The sequence below is a fragment of the Ursus arctos genome, unplaced genomic scaffold (assembly GCF_023065955.2).
Source record: "Ursus arctos isolate Adak ecotype North America unplaced genomic scaffold, UrsArc2.0 scaffold_10, whole genome shotgun sequence".
NCBI lineage: Eukaryota > Metazoa > Chordata > Mammalia > Carnivora > Ursidae > Ursus > Ursus arctos.
In genome coordinates this window covers 7,617,432-7,639,344 of record NW_026622764.1, presented here as the reverse complement: position 1 = coordinate 7,639,344, position 21,913 = coordinate 7,617,432, and positions in this window count along the sequence as shown.

Here is a 21,913-nt window from a genome sequence, read left to right as displayed (position 1 = left end):
CTTTGCAACTTATTATTTCACTTTATCTTTTTTATCTTGAATATTGTGGGTAAGTGGCAGAGACTGATTAATTAATTAATCAATTTTAAGTAAGCCAATATTTGGGCATCAGTTTCCTTGCTTGTGTAATAAACGTCCTACTCCAATTTGCTGATACATCAGGCATCAGTCAACATTGCATGACTCTTGTGCATAGTGATTTCTCGGTTTCCTCTTGTTCTTCTGGCTTTTCCTCCTTCTGTTGGGATCATCACTTGTTTGCCTGCTTGCAGAGCCCTGCTCTTCAATACCTTTCCATCAATCTAGTGAGGAATTTTCTAATAAAATTTGCGTCGTCATCTCTCTACGGTGCATTTGAACAAAAGACTTAAAAGTAAAATAATGAGATTGCAGGCTTCACTGCCAATATAAAAGAGATTTTGTTTTTACTTAAGTCAAAGAGGCCACTGATGATTAAATATACCATTATTTTATGTACCACTCAGAAAGAAAAATAAAGGGTGTATAAATTATAATACATGCTTAAGAATAATTCCGCATGGCACATACATTGATCACACCAGCCTTTGGAAACTTTGAAACCTAGTAATATATTCTGAAGGAGATGTCATTTTTTTCTTCCTTCCATTGCTTTCAGGTGATAGACAACCATTTTGCACGTGTCTCAGTTGCAAAGTATAACAAAATGTGATCTATTTGTGGGTTTTTTTCCAGTCTTAGATACAATAAAACACTTTGTTTTTGCTTTGCAAGAAAATAAATGGAATTGTAGTCATTTCTCCAATGGCTAATATTTGCCAGCAGAGAATGAAAGATGTCAATTCCTAGATGCATCTTGATTGTAGAGTTGATGAACTGGAGGAAAATGTAGAGATAAAATGGAGGACTTGGGAAAGGATTCCATTCCCAAGGCCATTTAATTTGTCTCCTCCAAAGAACAAATTGTCTAGCACCTCCACGCCCCTGCAGTTATCAATCCTGAAGTTTCAATGACATTTGTAAGATATTTATCAAGAGACAGACCCTGCAGAAGTGTACAACCTACCATGTGCCCTTTGTTTCCCGTACTGATTTCCTGTATTGAAAATCCCAATAATCAGCTATTAACATCTTTGCTTTCCCTTAACCATTAGTTATAAATTATATACATTTATAAAGAAATATTTGCTCTCAGAAAGATTACTAACTGGTTGATAGAAAGTAATGATATGTGAAATTCGGGTCATTGCAAAATAATACACGAAAAGTTACATAATCCTGTACATTCTGACGGATGAATGTTACAAAGAGATGTGTGGTGACGTTTTGTAAGTTTAAGTTCGTGATGCAATTGTTAGGACAGTGTGCAGCTTCCCCCTGATCTTTTGCTGAAGTTTTGAGCATGCTCCTAACAGGTGAAAAATGGCTCTAAGTCTGATCTGAAGCATTAAATGTACAGGAGTGGCTACCTGAGAATAGCATATTTTTAACTTCAATTATTTACTGAAAACTATTAAAACTTATAGGGATAGCATTGATTTGTTATTAAACAGTACAATTAGGAAAACAGCTGTATGTGGCAAGATAATACAGAAACAATTACCTAAGTAGTCTTTTATATTTTAGGCACTACCAGGCAATAGCCCTAGATTTTTACACTTTATCATCTCAAAATTTAGAGACAGATCATTTTTATTATTTTGCTTATTATTTTCATGATTAAAATCATTACACAGGACATCTTGAAAACTTAATTTTTCTTTAAAGTTAAAATGCAAACTTTGTCAAGCCTGTGGCTAATCTGACCTAACAGTCTCTTTGGAGATTCTATCTGACGTGCTAAAGAGGAAAGTAGATGGGCTTTGGGGTTTGGCAGACAAAGGTCCCAATCCCACCACTGACCTGCCCACATACATTCTCTATTCTGTAAAATGGGGAAATAGGACATGATTATTGAGAAGTTTGCCTGGGCTGATTGTAGAGATTATGGGGTGTGGCCTATAAAATGTAATGAATTACAATTGTCCCCAATCGTGGTTACATATCATAAAAGGAAAACATTCTGCAATTATTTATGAAAATATGAATAGCCATAACATTTGTACAAATGAACATCTTGAATACAAATACCTGAGTCCTGACCATTTGTAAACGGAAAAGAAGGTGGAGAAGAAGAGAGTAGAAAAGAAAGAGAAGGGGAAGGAGGAGGAAGAGATTGACAAGAGGAGGAAAGAAGGGAGGATGAGCAACCCTTTTCCCAACAATTATAGTATTTGATGAAATATTAATCAGTGTTTAGGGTTTTATTTCATTTTTATCTACTGGTTTGCTCTGCTATCATTATCCATCTTAATGTCATTCATAAATGAGATGCTATTGTTAGTTTGTAATTGTTAAAATTCGTGAAATGTCTGCTATGTTTCATTCACTAGCTACGCTTCGTAGATAATGTCTTAGTCAGATGTGAAACCAACCCCGTGGATTAAGCCTAATTGTTTTTACTGTACTGATGGGATGGCAGAGAATGAAGTCGACCGAACTAACTGAGGTTACTTGAGAACGCAAACTTACTTTTTCACGTAGACATGGATGGATATTAGGAACCATAGCATTTCCATCCAAAAGTAAGCAGGAGATGAAGGTTATTTCTCAGTAGCCAAGAACCTAATACAAAAACAAAAAGTAAAGCCATCCTAAGTGTTATCAAATTCTTTTGAGGAAACACCTGGAGTAAGTGAATGTACTGATAGATAAGAAGCATGAGCAACTTGGTTAATGGAGAATCCGAAACATCTGGGCTGTCCATTTGCTAGCTGGGTGATATATTTGGCAAATCCCTTAATAACTTGAAGTTAAAATATTCCTTGTGTGTAAAATTGGAAATAATATTACCAAATCATATACTTGTAAGGAGATAAGATGAGATAATGTATACAGTATGTAGTCGAATTGCTTGTATAATTATTTCTGCCTGTAACTTCTAAAGGATAACTGTTCTGATTATATAATACTTTGAAAATGCTTATTATAATATTGTTTGGTCAGAAAATAGATTATAGAACCATAGTCATTTTTCCCAACTATGAAAAACTCTGAACAAGCAATAAGAGACCATAAAGAAATGAAAAGTTCCTTAAGTGGCATATTGTTATCGAATACTTTTAAATTTTATAAATGGTACTTGTTCAATAAAATGTCCACAATCTTAGATTTAGTTCTTATTTTTATTTGTAAAAGCTAATTATTTATGTGTATATATGTGTGTATACATATGTATAAATATATATATATACATACACATGTATAAATATGTATACATACTCAGAGAGAAAGGTACAGAGAGACAGATTTTCATTTTAGATTCTCAATGGTATCAACTCAAATGTTCACAGTGTTTACTCTGTTAGAAACTGAGTAAATTGATAAATTGTCCTTGTGTTATTGGGATGTAATAAAATCAGGCCATGTTACAACGACCATGTTATTCAGGAGGCAAGTAGATAACCAAGAGTCTAACAAACCTGCCAGAAATCACATAATCAGAAAAGCATGGAAATCAGACCCAGATCTTCTGGTTTTAAGATTATATCTCTTTCTTTCTGCTTTATAAGAGGCAAACCTACTAATCCATTTGTATAAATCTTCCTTGAAAATAGTATATCCACATTGTGTTATTTAAACATAAAAATAATTTAAGATACAGCTTTGACTTTCGGAACCAAAAATCTTTTGTTTTTTGAAAACCTTTTAAATGTGTTTTGCTTTATATTATGCCTATTGAATTTTTAAAACATACATTTTTTGCTAAGATCAATTTATATTTCATGTTTTCTTGAAAATATACCATACCACATAATAAATTTGAGCTTCTACTTTAAAGAAAATATTTGTTTTTTTTCATCTTATCAAGAATTACAAGACCTGATGTTTGTTATCATGAGTTTCAAAATACCTTTATAACTATCTTAAATTCTATAACTTAGTTATAGGGAATTTATTTCTCTCTCTCTCTCTCATTCAAGGCTATAAGACATGATAAATGTCCTCGGTAAGATTACATCCTATTTGTTGAAGAAAACTACATATGTAACCCCAAATCAGAACACTACAAAGTCTTGTACAACAGCAGTAGCAAAACTATCAACATATCATATGCCTAAATATTGAGAGTGTGTTGTTTATTGCCATTATATAGGCTTGGGTTGAGGAAATGTGTTCAACTGAAAATATGTTCAGAAAAGAAAACTATGATTATGATTAAATCATAATCACCATACTTTGAATAATTTTATCTTCCACCTATGAAATATTATCTGGGAAGGAATGACAGCTGAAATGAAGATGGCTAGTTTTACTTAACCATGTCGATTCTGCTTTGAGAATTTTGAGAAAAATAAATTGAGCACATTTTGTTGCTTTCAAAAATTAGGTTGGTAGAAACAACGAAAACAAAATACTTGAGCTTTTCTCCAGTATTTCTTCGCTAAGATGTGAGAGCACATGGGCCACACTCCTTCGTCTGCATCGACTTCCGGGCGCCATATTGAGTCTGGCAGCGTCTGTCATCCTGTGTCGCGTCACGTTGCCTCCTGCCTTGTAATGGAGGCTGACGTGAGGTGGCGGGCTGCCCTCACACCTCTGAATGCAAGCTCTGAATGCACTATCTGGTGCATTGTTTGCTACAGTAACTATTGTGGGAAATAAAATATTTAAAACTAATTGTGGAAAACGATTATCGTATTGCTACCCCTTATAGTCTGAACTGCATCTAACACGTCCTGACATACAGGATACATGGTATTTGATCTAGGGCATGCTTTGTCTTCAATCCTGTGGTCAAATGGAAATTAGGCTAAGAAAAGTTATTTTTTTTTCTTTTTCTTAATATTGTGGTGGTTATTAAACCAGAAAGTATAGTGCGACCACACTCCATGCTACCATGATTCTGTAATTTGAAAAACAATAGTAATAGGAACACTAGGGCTTTTGTATTTATATGCAGTGACACCGAAGCCAAAATGATTTAATAGTCAATTCCTGTTTTGGAGAAAGTAACAGTAACCATTTTTTTGCCATGGCCACTTCAGATTCTTGAATCGTGACAGAGTTGCCAATGCGGATGTCAGCAACAATTTCGGAGACGGTAACCGTTTTATTAGGACACGGAATGAACAATTGCTGCTAAATAAGTCCAAATGTAGCTAAACGATTCCTGAATTACATTAAATTTCAGGCTAGGTCAGTGAACACTGGAAATAAAACCTTATTATTTTTAGTTGAAAAGTTCAACATCACCATTATGATTTGACCTATTTTGGAAGCTCTTGAAGTTTTTTTTTTGTTGCAGTGAGTAGCAGGTCATCTATTTTATTAAAATACTCAACTGTTACGTGCTATATCATAATTATGATTAGCAAATTGATATTTTATATTATGAATAGAATTAATTACAAGAAAAGAGATTTTATAATTTGGTGAATCTCCATTTAATCATGGGATTATGGTATTCTTTTACAATCAATATAATATTTAAAGAGAAATATAATTAAATAGGTCAATTAACCCAATGCATTAAATGTAACACTTCACTAATTTCATAATTAGCTTATAAAGGCTTTAAAAATGTAGTTATTCCTTATCTAGATTTATTTCATCTTAGACCTCATGAGGATATGTGTTAGTTTTGGTTTTAAGTAAAGGAATATCATTAAATGAAAAATTAGTCTTATTACATAGATTGGTCAATGAGTTCAAAATTTAAACCATCAAAATACATGAATTGATTTAGTACTTTGCAAAGCATGTGTCCTGGATGTTTGACTGAAATATTTCAAAGCTTCTTACTTTTTTTTTTAGAGCAAAAGAAATCCATATTCGAGTAGTTCTAATACGTTCTATGTGAAAGTTTAGTATAAAATTTGAGAAGGGGAGAGATATGTTAATATCTTTTATGAGCACACTAATTAAACTGAACTTATGCTTATACTTATAGCTATATTTTTATTTCAGGAAGTAGTCTGTCTAGTGTGACATCACGGATGTCCAGGCTGTTTAATATTAGGTCAGTTTTCTTTGTTTGAACCTTAGCTGTAAAAGAATATTCATTCTCAGTAGATAGTTTTAGTTATTTTAATTACCTCTACCCATATCTATATTCTATAGTTGCTTCATGAAAAGAACAAAGAGCACTAAACTAACTACCTAAATAGATAGATGGTAGATAGATAGATAGGTAGATAAACAGATAGACAGATGATAGAAAAATCATCGTATTCATGCTGTGGAATGGCCTGGTGCTTGCTCATGCTAGTTACTGTCCTCCAACAAATTTCTGTCTGTACTTGCTTCTTTCATTACAAACTCAGCCTCTTCTCAGTCTTCATCCTCTAGACCTCTCATCAACATTTGAAACCCTTAACCAACCCTTTCCCATTGAAATGATCTTCTATCTATCTGAGTGCCACCCAAATATCTCTCTTGATGAACACCCTATATTTGGACCCCTGATTTATAATTACAACTCTCTAATGGACATTGGCTATTCAACCATTCATTCATTCATTCATTCATTTATTCATCCATTCATTCAACAAGCATTAATCTGCCCTAGCTACATTGGCTGTTGAGCTAGAAAACCAAATATAATACAGTGTCTGTCCTGTATTGAGGGAAACAAGTATGTAAACATTGAATTCAATGAAGTCCATTATGAGAAAAATATTTACAGACACATTGAGGGCAAGTAAAAGTAATTTTTGCATGTGATCTTAAGGGAGGATGTTCAGGGGAAAGAGAAAAATCTTCTCTCTTTCAGAAAGAATGTGAGTGACTGTGCCGGGGTGAGTGTTGATTCAGAGATGAAGGTGGAGTCTTGTTTTAGAGGCTCTGTTAGGACATATTGAACAGTGGGGCTTCACTCTGAGAGAACAATGGAAAGATTACCATTGTTTTTTCTGAGAAGTATGGTGCTCATTTTAAAAAGGTAACTCTTCAGAACAGCTTATATGTCCTACAGACATATTGTCCAGGACATGATATTTTCCTCCTAATTTTGCTTCTTCTAGTTTCTCCCACATATTCTCTGATTAGCTATCTCCAGAATGGAAACCCCACCTGTCACTGAGTTGATCCATTAATTTGTCCCTTGCTACCTGCATTACTTACCATAGTAAGTCAATTCTACCTCAAAATAGGTCTTTAATCCGCTGCTTCCTCTCTATCTCCAAGGAATTTTTTTCCGTCTCAGCCTCTCAGAATCCCTCACCTAAAACCTTGTACTATTTTTCTAATGTTACTCATGCCTTAATTCTTTCTAATTTATCACCAACCTTGTCACCAAGGTTGCTGTTTTAAATTAACTTTATCATAACCCTCCCCTGTTGGCTCATAACTGGACAAAAGCCAAACTCATCAGCACAGAGTCAAGATTTCCTTTCTATCCGACCCTAACATTCTGGATCTTGAACCCCGGTTTTGGCCTTCCCACAAAAGGCTCTGTAATGCTAGTGAGTAGAAATGAGATTCTACTTTTTATGCGTGCCTGGTACACAAATTCTATGCAAGTGTATGGTATTCACTGTTATAATTAACAAAAGCCACAGACGGGGATGAAACCAAGGGAACAAATTAAATGGAGAATCAAACATAAAGCTAAGATTAATGAACTGGAAAACAGATTCAGAACACGTCTACAGAACTGAGGTTTCTGAAACACATAAAAATAAAGGAACACAAAAATTAGGAATCCCAGAAGACTAATGTACAGGGCAATGGATAGCACAAGAATATGGCAAGAGAATTCTCTTGATTTCTTGGCCCACAGGCCATTTTGACAGCTGAGTCCTGGATCAGTCTGAATACCACCTACACCACTTATCGCTTACTGTCCTCTCCTTTTCATGGGCAACCCATATTTAAGACTGAGCTTATTTAATTGATATTGATGAAAACCGTCAACTCCCTATAAATAATATAGTGCCACTCCTTCAGCATATTATTCTGATTAGCAATGAAAAGAGAAAACCTGGATTTTACACACAAAGAAAAGTCAGATTATGTCTTCAGGATCCGATGACAATTTCACTTGTCTTGATTCTGATCTGTTGCCAGCTAATCCAATTTGAATTCGCATTCACCTGTGTCCGGTGAAGTTCCGCTTTAACATCTCAAGCAAGAGCTGAGAGGCAGCTTTTCCCCCAGCAGATGTAAGAGTCCTCAGTAGGGAGCAAATACATTATTATTAAGTCTCAGACCTTCCAGTATGAGTCTTCTCAACCACATCTAAGTACTTGGCACGAGGTTGCTCCCTATCCTTCGTGCATTTGGTTTGTTTTGGAACCAAATCTAATTTAACTCTTGCTAAGTGCTGGTCAACAAACCAGTGTCTTTCCATAATGAGATTTTATTGGTTCATGTCAAAATGAAGATGAAGAAGAAAAAAAAAAAGAGATCAACTCAGTAAAAATTTCCCAAGGCCAAATTTATTCATTATCCAGGACTTTAAATTAAGGGTTGAGATGATTCCTTTTTGGATTTAGGTATTGAAAAATCTTTGCTTTCATGAAATGACAGTGATGAAAGATTCTACTTTGGATGTAGAATCTAGTTTTCTATTTTGTTTTGTTTTATATTCTTACTAAAATTTATAGTCTTACTAAAAATGCTTTGCCAACCTAATTACCAGTCTCCCTTACATGTTTTGAATTTTACTGGTCTGTGAAATCTATATATGAATGTTTTTCTACCATATATGAACAATGGTCCTTATCCTATCATTTTAAAGATGATGCTCTCATTTTAACATTAGCTCTGAACTTGGGTATCTCTCTCAAAAGAGCATCCTTTGTGGCCTTGATGAATGGTACATTCCCTGGGTCATCCTATGGAACATAATCCTTGAGCAGCTCCTCTGGTATCGAATAATATGTCTATTCCAGCATGCCCACTCCTCTCAGCCTCTTCATACCTTCCTCTATTAACTGGGATAGCAACTCAGATTTATAAATATCACTGAACTTTGTCCCCACTTTCCCCCAGGTCTGAATAGCCATGCTACCAATGTGTTTGCCTCATTCTTAGGGTCTATGCAAGAATTCTGCATCCTAAGAAATTGCTACCAGGTCAATACATTCTTGCTAATAAGCAAGTCTTCAATTCTAGCTCTCTTCATCAAGCACACCCAAAATTTAATCCCAGGGATGTTCCCCTGGATCCTACAAATACATGCTCACCAATTCTTACAGCTCCTTTATTTTTTTTTTTTTTAAAGATTTTATTTATTTATTCGACAGAGATAGAGACAGCCAGCGAGAGAGGGAACACAAGCAGGGGGAGCGGGAGAGGAAGAAGCAGGCTCCTAGCGGAGGAGCCTGATGTGGGGCTCGATCCCATAACGCCGGGATCACGCCCTGGGCCGAAGGCAGATGCTTAACTGCTGTGCCACCCAGGCGCCCCCTTACAGCTCCTTTATTATATAATCTCATTCCTCCTCTGTCAGTCCCAGCAGGTCCCTAACTAGATTATGCTCAGTTTAAGCCATGGATATCAACTCAGAGGCTCCTGGATGTGGGTTTCTGCTCCCTTGTGTATTCTCTTTCATCAGAGGGGAAAGATTACCTTTCCTAAGGAGGGGTGGACCTCATCCCCAAGCAATGACAACTCAGGGGGCCTGCAAAGCCAAAATCTGCTTTCATCCAGATGTCCTACTTCATGTTTCAAATTGTCAGATTTTTGTAAACAGCGTCCTAAACTTAGCCCAAACACTGGCTTTTCCTGAATATTTGAGCCTCTTTGGAGATCTGCAGCTCTCAGCTTCTGAGTCTGCTCTTCAGCTTTGTCCCCTTTCTCACTACAGGAGATAAGAACCGCCTAATAAACTTTCAAAAAGGACTTCTAGTTCTCATAATTAGCCGTTAACTACTTGATACTAACACTCAGTGTCTCATTATCTCTCTTCAGAGAGTACGACGGACTTAGTGTTTGTGTCCCCTCCAAACTCATATGTTGAAGCCCTAATATTTGGAAATGGGATCTATGAGGATATAATCAAGGTTAAATGAGGTGATAAGGGTGGAGACTTAATCCAACAGTGTTGGTGCCCTCCTAAGAAGAGGAAGAGATACTGGAGGTCCCTCTGGCTCTCCGCCATGTGAGGACACAACAAGATGGTGGTCATCTGCAAGTGCAGAAGAAAGCCCTCACCAGGAACAGTATTAATTGACACCTTGATCTTGGACTTCTCAGCTTCCAAAACTGTGAGATATAAATTTCTGTTAGTTAAGCTACCCAGGCTATGATATTCTTCATGGCAACCCAAGCTGGCTAAGACAGGAAATTAATACAGTTTTTCAATAACCAGTCAACTCTTTGTATATATTGTTTCTTGCATATGATTTAAATGCCTAAATGATGCATTTTTTCTCTCCACCTGAATGTTTTCCTGGTTCCCACTGGTGAAATACTCATTAATAAGGCTACCGTCTCATGCCAGGGAGGATCTTTGACTATGTACACTTAGCATATTGTCCTCCTTGCCTACCAAGTGACCCAGTGATGAGTGTGTCAGTCATCAAATCACATCTTACTTCCTGTTTTCTCACTCTAGGTATCACCTATGTTTGGGTTCTCTGAGAAAAACACACTGGAAGGGATCAGCCATGTAAAGGAAATATGAGTAACTCGTCTTCATGGCCTTCATAGAGGTTACATGACATATTCATAATACCAAAGGAAGATCATGGAAGGTAGGGATTATGTCTAATATTGATCCTGGATTACCAATGACACAGAATTGCCTAAAATGACCAAGTAAAAACCTATGCTGGATTGAATTGCTATAGATTGGAAATGATCTCATTGTTTGGTCATTTCAAGGAGTATTTCAGGGGTCAATAGTACTGAAGAGTGTAAAGAGGGCTCCTCTTTGATCAAGAAACTCCAAGTAACAAGTCCTAAAGTCAGTGTAGTGTATGTCAAACTCTTTTTTCCCAGACCAAGTATTCTATAGCTCTCCTAAATTTCCTTATACTAACGAAACAGAATTATAAGGTAATACTTTGTGATCTTGGTTTTTTTACGATGTTTTGTCTCCATTTCCTCCATCTTGTATGCAGAATGAAAATAAATTGCTATTATTGTGTGCAATTAACGATGTCCTTGGGGGTAGTGTGGGCAGATTAGAGAGGTGGGTGTGATACAAACCTTGAAATATTTAGCTAAATCGGATATTGTCTAAAGGTAAGTGATCATATAGATATTTATAAATATCTGATACTAGGAAGCAGGGAGTCACCAGAGAATCTAATAAATTGTTTTTTTTAAAAAACCAATATTTTTTAGGGATTAAAATTTATTTAGGGGCGCCTGGGTGGCTCAGTCAGTTAAGTGACTGACTTTTGGTTTAAGCTCAGGTCCTGATCTCAGAGTCATGAGATTGAGCCCCTTGACTGGCTCAGCGGAGAGTGCTTAGCGGGGAGTCCACTTGGGACTCTCTCTCCCTCTTCTTCTGTCCCTCTGCCCTGCTCCGCCCGCCGTGCTTACTTGGGACTGATTTGTGTTTCATCAATGTACTGGTATAGTGTTTCAGGACTCCTTACAAATTGGCTCCCTATTCTTATATCTCTTGATGTGATCCTCTATAATCCTGTGGAGAAAGATGTAGAAGTAACTCTCATTGGGGTTGGGTGTGAATATTGTAAAATGGGAAATGAGAGTGGGTATTGTGAAAAGTTGCAAACGGATAAGGTTTTGTTTTTTCTATTTCTTATAAAACATAAAATGTCACCTTCCAAAGCTAAGGCAAAGACAAAAACAACAACAAACAAAAACTCTATGACCTGGGTTCCAGGATGTAGCAGACACAGTGAGATTAATAAAATATATTTTTTTAGATATTTTAAGCCAGCCACAAAACACCAAAGGATAGCCATTATTGAAAATGCAGTTTGGAAAGGCCCTATGAAAACTGACATGTCAGACATTTAAAGAGAGATAATTAGCTTGTTGGTTTTCAAGTTTAAAAATAAATATCATGGTTTGGTTTAATCGAGTGAAAAAGTTTAAGAGAGAAATTTTTACACTGTATTTCATATGGGCATGTTACCACAGTCTCTGCATATGTGAGGAGTCCACAGATAGAATATTCTGTTACATACAGTGATTTAATGTCATAAAACCCAATAATAAACCCATAATATTCTGTTAAATACAATGTTTTAGTGTAGTAAAATCCAATAATAAATGTATTGTTGATGACTTTCATTGATTTTTTTTAATCTTTCACATTTTTTTTTTTCATTTGCTCAGCTATAATTACAGTCTTATGCTCCTCTTTCGTGGTCCAAATTCCATCCCATTATATTTGTATTTGTAATAGTTCTTTGTTACCTACATAGCTGAAACAATAGAGGCCATCAAATATGATATCCCCCCACTTTCTGTATTTCCAAGTTCCTAGGATCCTTATTTATCCTTTGCTATGTCTTACTGGTCTCAAAGTAAGAGATGTTCCTCTTTTGTCCATAGAAAATTCCTTAACTCTGCTCTGAATCTGACTTCCTCTCAACTTCTCTCATTAACTAAAACAGGAAGGAAGGAAGGAAGGAAGGAAGGAAGGAAGGAAGGAAGGAAGGAAGGAAAGAAGGAAACAAGGAAAGAAGGAAAGGAGGGAGGGAAGATGAGAGGGAGGGAAGAAGGAAGAGAGGAAGGAAGGGAAGGAAAGGGAAGGAAAGGGAAGGATGAAAGCATTCTTTGAATATTTTTCCAGAGAAAATTTACTCCTTCCATGTTATTCTCAGTTCACCTTCTTAATGGATGATGCTAGCATTCTCATGCCATATTTCATCCACAGTCAACTAAAATCTTGCTGACAACAAAGGTCACCAGTTTGCCCAAATGAATGCCCTAATGCTTGCCCAAATGAAAAAAAAAATCCAACCAATATTTTCAGTCATTATTTATCTGGATTCTACAAAAACATTTCATAATGTTGACTATGCCCTAACACATAGGATAGGATCTTATTGTCAAATCGAACTAATAGAATCAGAAATTTTACTGATTGTTGAGATTTACTAATAATTTTAATGCTCAGATAAAGCAGAAACGATATCAAGATATCTAGATATCTAAGATGTCAAAGGTAGCTCCCAGGGTCCTGCGTTCCTGCATCAGTCACGCATCTCTGGTTCAGAATAATAGATGAGGTCTCTAATGAGGTCCATGTTCATCTAACATCGTGGGATTATTTAAGTTATTAATATCTCCATTTTATATCCAGTTAAGTGTTGTACAGCTTATGTGACATTCTCCAGGGAGCCATTCCTCATAGATATCGGATTCCATTTCTTACAGGTGACCCTCAGCCAGGGACATCCTGCTAAGGGTACTTCAGAGATAAGTTTTGTTTCTCATTGCAAATATCAGAGGTCCAGGTGACAAAGAGATTGAACCAAGCCCCCTGCCCATCTGCCTCCTTTCTTGCTCCCCAAGTGAGTCTCAGATAAAGGAAATGAGTAGGTCATAGGCCGGCTTCTTTAACTTTCCCCTCCCATCCATTTGCTTTTCTTTGTCTCTTTCTTTGCCTGATTGTCTCCTAGTTCTCTTTCTATCCTCTGAATATAACTCCAGTTTCCTTTACTGTAATGTTTCCTTAATATTTCTTCAAGTGTCAGTCCATAGTATTCTGTTTCCAGATTCTCTTTTGTTCTTTTCTTGCTCTACATTCCATTTATACATGATTTTTATATTTTCTTATGTCTTTAACCATGACCCTATATCATGATACAAAATTTATTTTTTAAACTGCGTAAAGAAGTATTGATTTGCATATACAAGGAGCTGCTAAACAACGCTACCTGTGTATACAACAAGCGTCTCAAATGCAACTTATTCTTGATGGAAATGAAGGTCTCCCTTCCACTCCATAATTCATCGTCCTTACTCGTCATCATCAGCATCAACAGAGGAATAAGGGGAATTTTTTTTTTAATGTGAGTGTCAGTCTAAACTCAGTATTCAGTATTCAATGACCAAGATACTCAGACTTGACTTGCCAACTGTTTTCTTTGTGCTACTTATAATTATTTAACTTAATGTCCTTACACCTTTAGAGTTATTATCATATCAATTTGTATATGCAGAAATTGAGGCTAAAAAATTTAATTGACTTACAAAAAGTTTGCCAATAAGTGGCAAAACAGGACTTGAACAAAATTAACTCCATGGACGCTCCATTCATGACTTATCAGCTGAGCTACACCCAGGTGAACCTCTCTCTCTCTAAAAATATGGAAGCATGAGCAGAGAGATGCTGAAGCGTCTGAAGTCTGGGCTTCTGAGCTTTGCCCAGGTCTGTGTACTTTTGAAAGCCTAGTGTAAGTTGCAGGGAGCTAAGAGGTGAAAATGCTTCCAACTAGCCCTGGGACTCAGAGAGGGCTACAGAGAGAGGTACAGGCAAGTCTGTGGTAGGTAGGATTCAAGATCATATTCCTTTAGTCTTCAAACAGAGTGCACTGAAAATCCGATGAGTTACATACAATAAAAGTTTGTTACGGTCTCAGGTCCATCTCTGAACAGTTCAAGAGGGTGAGAGTTCTCTGCCTTTTTCAAAATCTTTCTTCCATCTCTGGGTCCATTTTAATAACTCTAGTTTTTGCCATGTCCTTGCCAATAGGAATAGGAAAAAAGAAAATGAAGGGCAGATAACCCCCTTTTTAAGAATATAAACAGGAAGTGCACCAATTACTTTTACACCCTATCTCTGCAAAGTAAATCACTTATTTTTACTGAAAGGAGGAAAGGGATAATGTGTCCTGGGGAAATCTGGTTATCTATGCCACCCTTATCTATACAGAAGGAACCACCACCAAAAAAGCAGGAACCTGGAAATACAAGCTGACTTGCTCAGGCACAATGACAGTCCCCGGTATATAGGGCCATTCAAACATGTCTGTCCTTGACAAGCTCACCTTCCATCCCTTACTCTGGGCAAGTTTACCCAGACAGCACAGCCTGCACACTAAATCTCCAAACCGTCCACAGACTGGATTCCATACTTACTCTTTCTTGAACCAGGCTGCTTCTGTTCATGCTCACCATTCAGATGAACACTTTATGTACTCCATACCAATACTGTCTCACACTCTGACCATTCCATAGACATTTTTCCTGAGAGTTATCTGGGTGCTATCCAAACACGGCATATATAAACATCTAGACATCTTGTATAAGCCATGACTGCTGTTTTGAAAGATGTTAACATTGACAGGTAATCAGGTGTTTTGAGACAGTTTACAAGAATTGTATGTTTTTCTGACCACTCTTTTACATAATATGTTTTCATTAATGTTCTGTCGCTGAGGGGAAAGTGACCATAGCCTTAGCGACTTCACACAACAAACATTTATTCCTCACAGTTTCTACAGGTCAGAAGTCAGATATCTGCTCAGGGTCTCCCAAGGCTGTAATCAAGGTGCATGAGAGAGAGCATCTGCCTTCAGAGGCTTGTCTGGTGAAGAACCAGCTCTCGAGCTCTTTCAGATTGTTAGCAGAATTCGTTTTGTGAGGTTGTACAACCAAGATCCCCTTTTGTTTGCTGGCTGTCAGTTGATAACTGCTCTCAGCTCTTGGAAGCTGCCCAGACGCCCTTTCAAAACATGGTAGCTTACTTCTTTCAAGGCCTTCTGGACAATCTCTCTTTCTCAAGTCTGCTAAAATGGAGTCTTATATAACACAATCTGTGAGTACCTATCCCATCATCTTTGCCATATAAGATAATCAGGAGAGTAACTACCCTAGTACCTTTCCATACTGTATTGGCCAGAACCAAGTCACAGGTCTACCCGCACTCATGGGGAAGGGTTTATACAAAAGTGTGGGTCATATCAGGTCATCTTAGAATTCTGCCTACCACAAATCTTAAAATCTTATTTTATTTATATCTCCAACTTAATATAGTAATAAAGTGTGTGAAACTGGTTGTAATAATTTTAGAGCTTATGGACATGTCACAATATTAATCTTCCAAGGGAATCTTACTATATAGTCTGATATTGTACTAGATCATATGTGTGCACAAATATGTATAACCATGTACACATATGTGTGTATACACACACACACACCACACACACACACACACATAGTCTTCTTATTCTTTTTTTAAAAGATTTTATTTATTTATTTTAGAGAGATTTAAAAAAAACAAGTGGAGGAGGGGTAGAGGGAGAAGAAGACTCCCTGTGGAGCAGGGATCCCCACGCGGGACTTGATCCCAGGACTCTGGGGTCATGACCTGAGCCAAAGGCGGACACTTAACCGACTGAGCCCCCCAGGCACCCTGTTCTTCTTATTCTTAAATGGTGTGGTTTTCATTGTATTATTATGCCTCAGCATTTACATACATTACATCAAATACCTAGATATGGAATAAAATAAAGAGAAATCATTATTAATTTGTATAAGTAGAAATGAATGTGAACCAAAGAGTAACTGTGAACCAAATACCTCTAGCTCTCCCTTGTACATCTTTCTTCCATTTTTTAGTATTTTAAAACATTTCTTAGTCTACAAATAAAATATTTCCATGCAAAGACCTGTAAAGGAATTAGTGAGTGACACCCTACGTAGAAACGAGCATATGTTGGCCAAAGAAAAAACTTAGAAAAGTAGCAAAATAGTAAAATAAATTCCTTAGGGGATATTTCAACTCTACTTGCCTCTATCATGTTCCGATCATGCCTGTGGCAACGTGAGCCCAGCATTCAGTTTCAGTGAGGGGGACCCGTCTGTGTCTGGTATGCAGTGGGACAGAGGTGATGCCAAGCCTGGACTAGGAGCTGGCCACCTAATTCTCACCATTTGTGGCTCATGTGTGTAGACACACATTTTGCTGTCTTACTCCTGGTTATATTCTAGACTCACTCAAAGACACACGGATGAAGAAAGGCAGAGATGAGTCTCTGGACAAGTTCCAGGGGCAAAGGTATTTCCAGGAAGTGCACGGCTCTGCTTTGTTCATAATCTCTCTTGTGGGAGAAATGGTGAACATCAAAAAAAAAATCTACGTACAGATTTTTTCTCAAGTTGAGGCTCAAGAAGAAGGGATGTGTACATTTCCCTTCTGATTCTGTAACAGAAACGTTAAGATACTAAGCATGCCTAACTTCTGGATAGAGAAGGCTATCGTAGGAATTTTACAGAGTATTGCATGTTTCTGTTTCCTTTCTGTCTTGGAATAGTATGTATTATGTTAAGATGGAGTGTTAGAGCCTTGCACCACCAAGCTTCAGGAAAAAAGGGTGATGGTTTATCAAATCCAACTGTTCCCAGGGGAAGGCAATAGTACACATTACTGATATCTACCATCCGGCCTCACAGAGCATTTTTCTAGCTCCTGAAGTCCCTTTGTGATTGACTTAAAAAAAAAAAAAAGATTTTACTTCTTTGTTTGAGAGAGAGAGAGAGAGCGAGAGCGATCATGAGCAGGAGGAAGGGCAGAGGGAGAGGGAGAAGCAGACTCCTGGATGAGCAGGGAGCCCAATGTGATGCGGGGCTTGATCTCAAGACCCTGAGATCATGACCTAAGCCGAAGGCAGATGCATAACCCACTGAGCCACCCAGGTGCCCTGTGACTGACTTTTTTATTAACTGAACCCCGCAAATGAGTGTTCTCTTTGCCTTGATACCCTCATGTTTTTAGAATGTTCTTTTAAACATATATAAATTTTATACGTATTTAATTGGAAAAGGGAAAAGCAATCATGAACATGATGACAGAGAAAGAGCAGAAAAATCGAGAGAATGCAGCAAGGAGGGCAGAGAAGAAAAGGAGGGAGAGAGAGAAGAAAAGTGAACGATAAAGAGAGATTTATGGGAAGAGGCGAAGGAGAGGGCTTTTCAGGTTAAGCCGAAACTCAGATGCAGGTTGGAATGTTTACGCACCTGCATGCAAATGGCGTTTCGGTCTTGGCACGTCCAGCTGGATTCTTCATGACATCATCATTTGCAATGTTCCCCGAGAGCGCGAGAGTGCCTCTTCTAGTCTCATTATCTTATTCTAAATTCCCCATAAAAATAGTCTGTCCTCACTTGCTCAATGTCTGGCATATCTCCCATACTTAGGAATTTGACTTCTGCCTGCAGCGTGCTCCTGAACCTGCCTTTTCTAGTTTGACCTCCTAATGGTTCAATGCAATGTCTTTTTCATTTTCTTTTCCCTCCCCTCCTTTTTTTCCAGTCCATCCCTTGCTAGAGCTCTCTGATTTCTTTTTTGTAAACCTACTGTGAAGTTCTGTTCCTTTGGTGTCCACTATAGCACTCTGGCAATGTTGAAGGCTTTACAACTGTTTCTTCCAGGCTAGTTCTCTGAGCTCTTCCTCCTCAGCTCCTTCTGGAACTCACAGTGTGGACCGTCCTCTCCCTCCCACCATCCCTAGGCCATCCCACCTAGTTACAGGATTCAAACCACCGCTCATGCTGAAGGCTGCCAAGTCTCTGTCCTCAAGTGGCAGCTCATTTGTGGCCTGGGTCACGCACCCAACGGCGTGCTGAGCGTAGCTCTGGACGTTCTAGAAACATCTCAAGTGTCTTATGGTCTGGACCCAAACTCATCCTCTTCTTGAGTAAACCTGCCCCTCTTTCTCTCTGTGTCTTCTTTATCCAGGGAAGAACCTGGAAGCATTTACCACCTTACCTACTCCATCTAGTCAATCTCTACGTTTTAGGATACTTCCTAAGGTTTAAAAGCACACTCTTATTCTCTAGCCTTATTAATGATAGCTGCAACATACTTTCTTACCTTGTTTCTGTGCTTTGTCATAAAATGCTGAAGGACCATCTTGCATTCATGAAGAAGTTTCTCTAAACTACCCTTTGCACATATGCTCAAGATTCATGTAAACTAAGGGGCTCCCGGTTGGCTCAGTTGGTTAAGCGTCTGACTCTTGATTTCGGCTCAGGTCGTCATCTCTGGGTCCTGAGATTGGCCCCGTATTGGGCTCTGTGCTGAGTGTGGAGCCTGCTTAAGATTCTCACTCCCTCTCCCTCTGCCCCTCCCTTGCCCTGCTCACCTGCTCTTTCTCTGTCTCAAAAAAAAAAAAAAAAAAAAAAGATTCACATAAACTGTAAAGCTCTCCACGTTCCTTACTTGTACAACCCTTCCACAACTTGTCATAATCAAGAGAATACGGTCGAAGCTTCTCAAAATGGCAAATAGTATCTGGGACTATCTCTCCCTTTTTAGCATTACTTCTTGGCACTTTTTCCCTCGACATTTAAACTGTCACAATCCCAATCTGTTTATGGTTTCCTTTGATCACAAAATGCTGCTTCCACGTGCAGATCTCCCATACTTCTACCTTCTCCCTGGGAATTCCCCTTCTCCCCGGAATTCCAAGTTTGCTTTTTAAAATAAATTCCTAAAGAGAGTTTTCCCATACTGCTAGAGACCGGGGCACGTGCCGCTCCTCGGTGCTATCATCATATTAAACCTGCTACTGCTATGAAAGCCCTGCATTGTCACTGTGTGGCTGTGCCTGTCACAGAAGCTTGGGTATGTGAACAACAGGGAAGGACTACTCCTCCCCTTACAACTGGGAAGATGGAGGTCAGACTGTAAGTTGGCAACTTTCCTTCAAGCCGTAAAAGAACTGAAATCTTGGGGCAATCAAATATCCCCAGATCTGGGGAAAGACGTACCTCTGCAGGAATAAACAGAGTCAGAGCGTTTGGTGATCTGAGAGAGATGTCCCTGAACTCAGCACAGCAGCTGGCAAGATTCAGCTAGAAACATCATTCATTTCAAAGGGCCAACTATGGACTACTGAGAGACGATGAAGACCTTGAAGGCTTCAGACTGAGGAAGGTTTGCCCCTCGTGCAGACCCTACACTGGGCGCTCCCAGGGAAGATGGGGGGTGGATTCTGAGAAAGCTTGCCATTTGCAATGCCTGGGGTTGGGGACAGCTGCCATAGCCCAAATATGCCCAGACCTGCTTTCCTACTTTTCCTCTCTGGCCTGCAGCAAACAAACAAAAAACACAACAACTTAATATGCAAGAGAAAGATAAGAAAAACTGCAGCCCGAGGGCGTAGACTGATTGTCACATCACTCAAGTTTATTCTGTTAAAAAACGAAGAAGAAAAACTCTGAGTATGCATTCCAAATATTTATATCTAAGAAAACACATGGTCTTAAAATGCAAAGGAATTGGAACCCAAAGACTGAAACTGTAATTTAATTATAATTAGTTGTATGATTTTTCGAGTTACTGCCTCATAACATGGAACTTGCATTGATTATAAAGCTCAGTTTAATTAGTAGGTGGTTAAACACATTTCATTAGTTTAAATATTGATAGCATAAATGAGGAACTGATTTTCCTCTGGGGCACTCTCTCCACCAGCAGGAACTGGGGACAAAGCGGTAGGTCACCGTCTCACTGTCTCTTTACTTCTGCTCTTCATTTAGGCTGGAAAAGCATTTTGCTGAAGGCCATGCTGCCCTACTATGGGAAGCTACCACATGGGGTTCGAGGTGTTGGACACACCAAAGTGGTTTCTCCGGAGCTGGCGGTCCTACCTCCAACAGATTCTGATCTTCGCAATCTAAATTACAGGCGATAGTCGATGGCAGCTCAAATTGTGAGAGCAGAAGGGAATGCCTAACTGCTCGTTTCTGTTAGGTTGGTGAGGTAGCAGAATGCCTTTGGAGCCAGTTACTTCCAGGCCCCCAAATCAGACTCTGCTTTGATTAACCCCTTGACTCTTGAAAAAAATCATTAACTTCCCTGAGCTCCAGCCCCCACGATTGTAAAAAGGGAAGTAATGCGTGCATGAAGAGCTTCTGCGGGGTTTAACGGCCTCGTGGCTTCAGTTTAACCCGAGTGTTCCTTAAAGAAACCTGCCATTATTGTTATTATTATTATTAGAGTTGTTTTTATTTTTTAAATACATAGCATCAGTTTTATGTCTTTGTTTTATTTGACTAAATGGATTCCTTACATTGGATACCTGTAAATAGACAAGAAAAATGTGGCATTACTGGTACGACTTTATTTGAATTTGCTGCAATCATTAAATTAGAAGAGGGAATGCACCTGTTTTGACGAGGAGAGCCTTGTTCTAGGTGAAATAGTTCACAATTTATCAAATGCTAAAGCCCATTAAGAGTTCTTTCAAAGAATAACTGTCTAAACTTGCACACTGCAGATGGAAGAGTGGATGTGCGTAGAATGGCCTGGCGGTACGTGACATTTCATCAGGCGTTCAGTGAGCTAAAATTAGAGCAGCAGCCGCCTAATGGTACCATGGAGTCAAATAAAATCAGTGCTAGGATGGCAACCTGCACAATTCAAAGGCATTTGCAATGTTAATGCATTTGATTTATTAATCTTTTCTGTTCAGCGTTTTATTAGATTTTAAATGGTCAATATTTAGCATCACATTTCTGGAGAGAAAATGAATCCCTGTCATATACTAAATTTAAAACCAAAGGGTTATACTTGGTGACTAGGACTGACCCTGTTTACATTCATGATGGATGAATCAAATGCAATAGGGAGACCGTGTTCTCTGTCATTGAATTCACTTGAGATGGAGCCATTTTTAGATGTGTTTGTGTCTGTGAAACTCAGTGCCTCATCAATATGGTCTGGGAAGAACCAGGTAACCCCTGGGATTAAAAAAAGAGACTATATTCATTAGTCTTACCTTACACACACGTGCACACATCCTTCAATTAATTACACAGTGCCGGGCAGTGATAGGATGTATTTGGGCAAAACAAACATGCAGCTGATAATCCTACATCCCTAATTTTCCTCCTGAATTTCCAGAACTTTCATTTCAGCCCTTCCTTGAAAAGCAAGACTTGCAAATGAAAAGATCTGTATTTTAATCAATTTGATATTTGATATCACCTGTCTTTCTTGTATTTT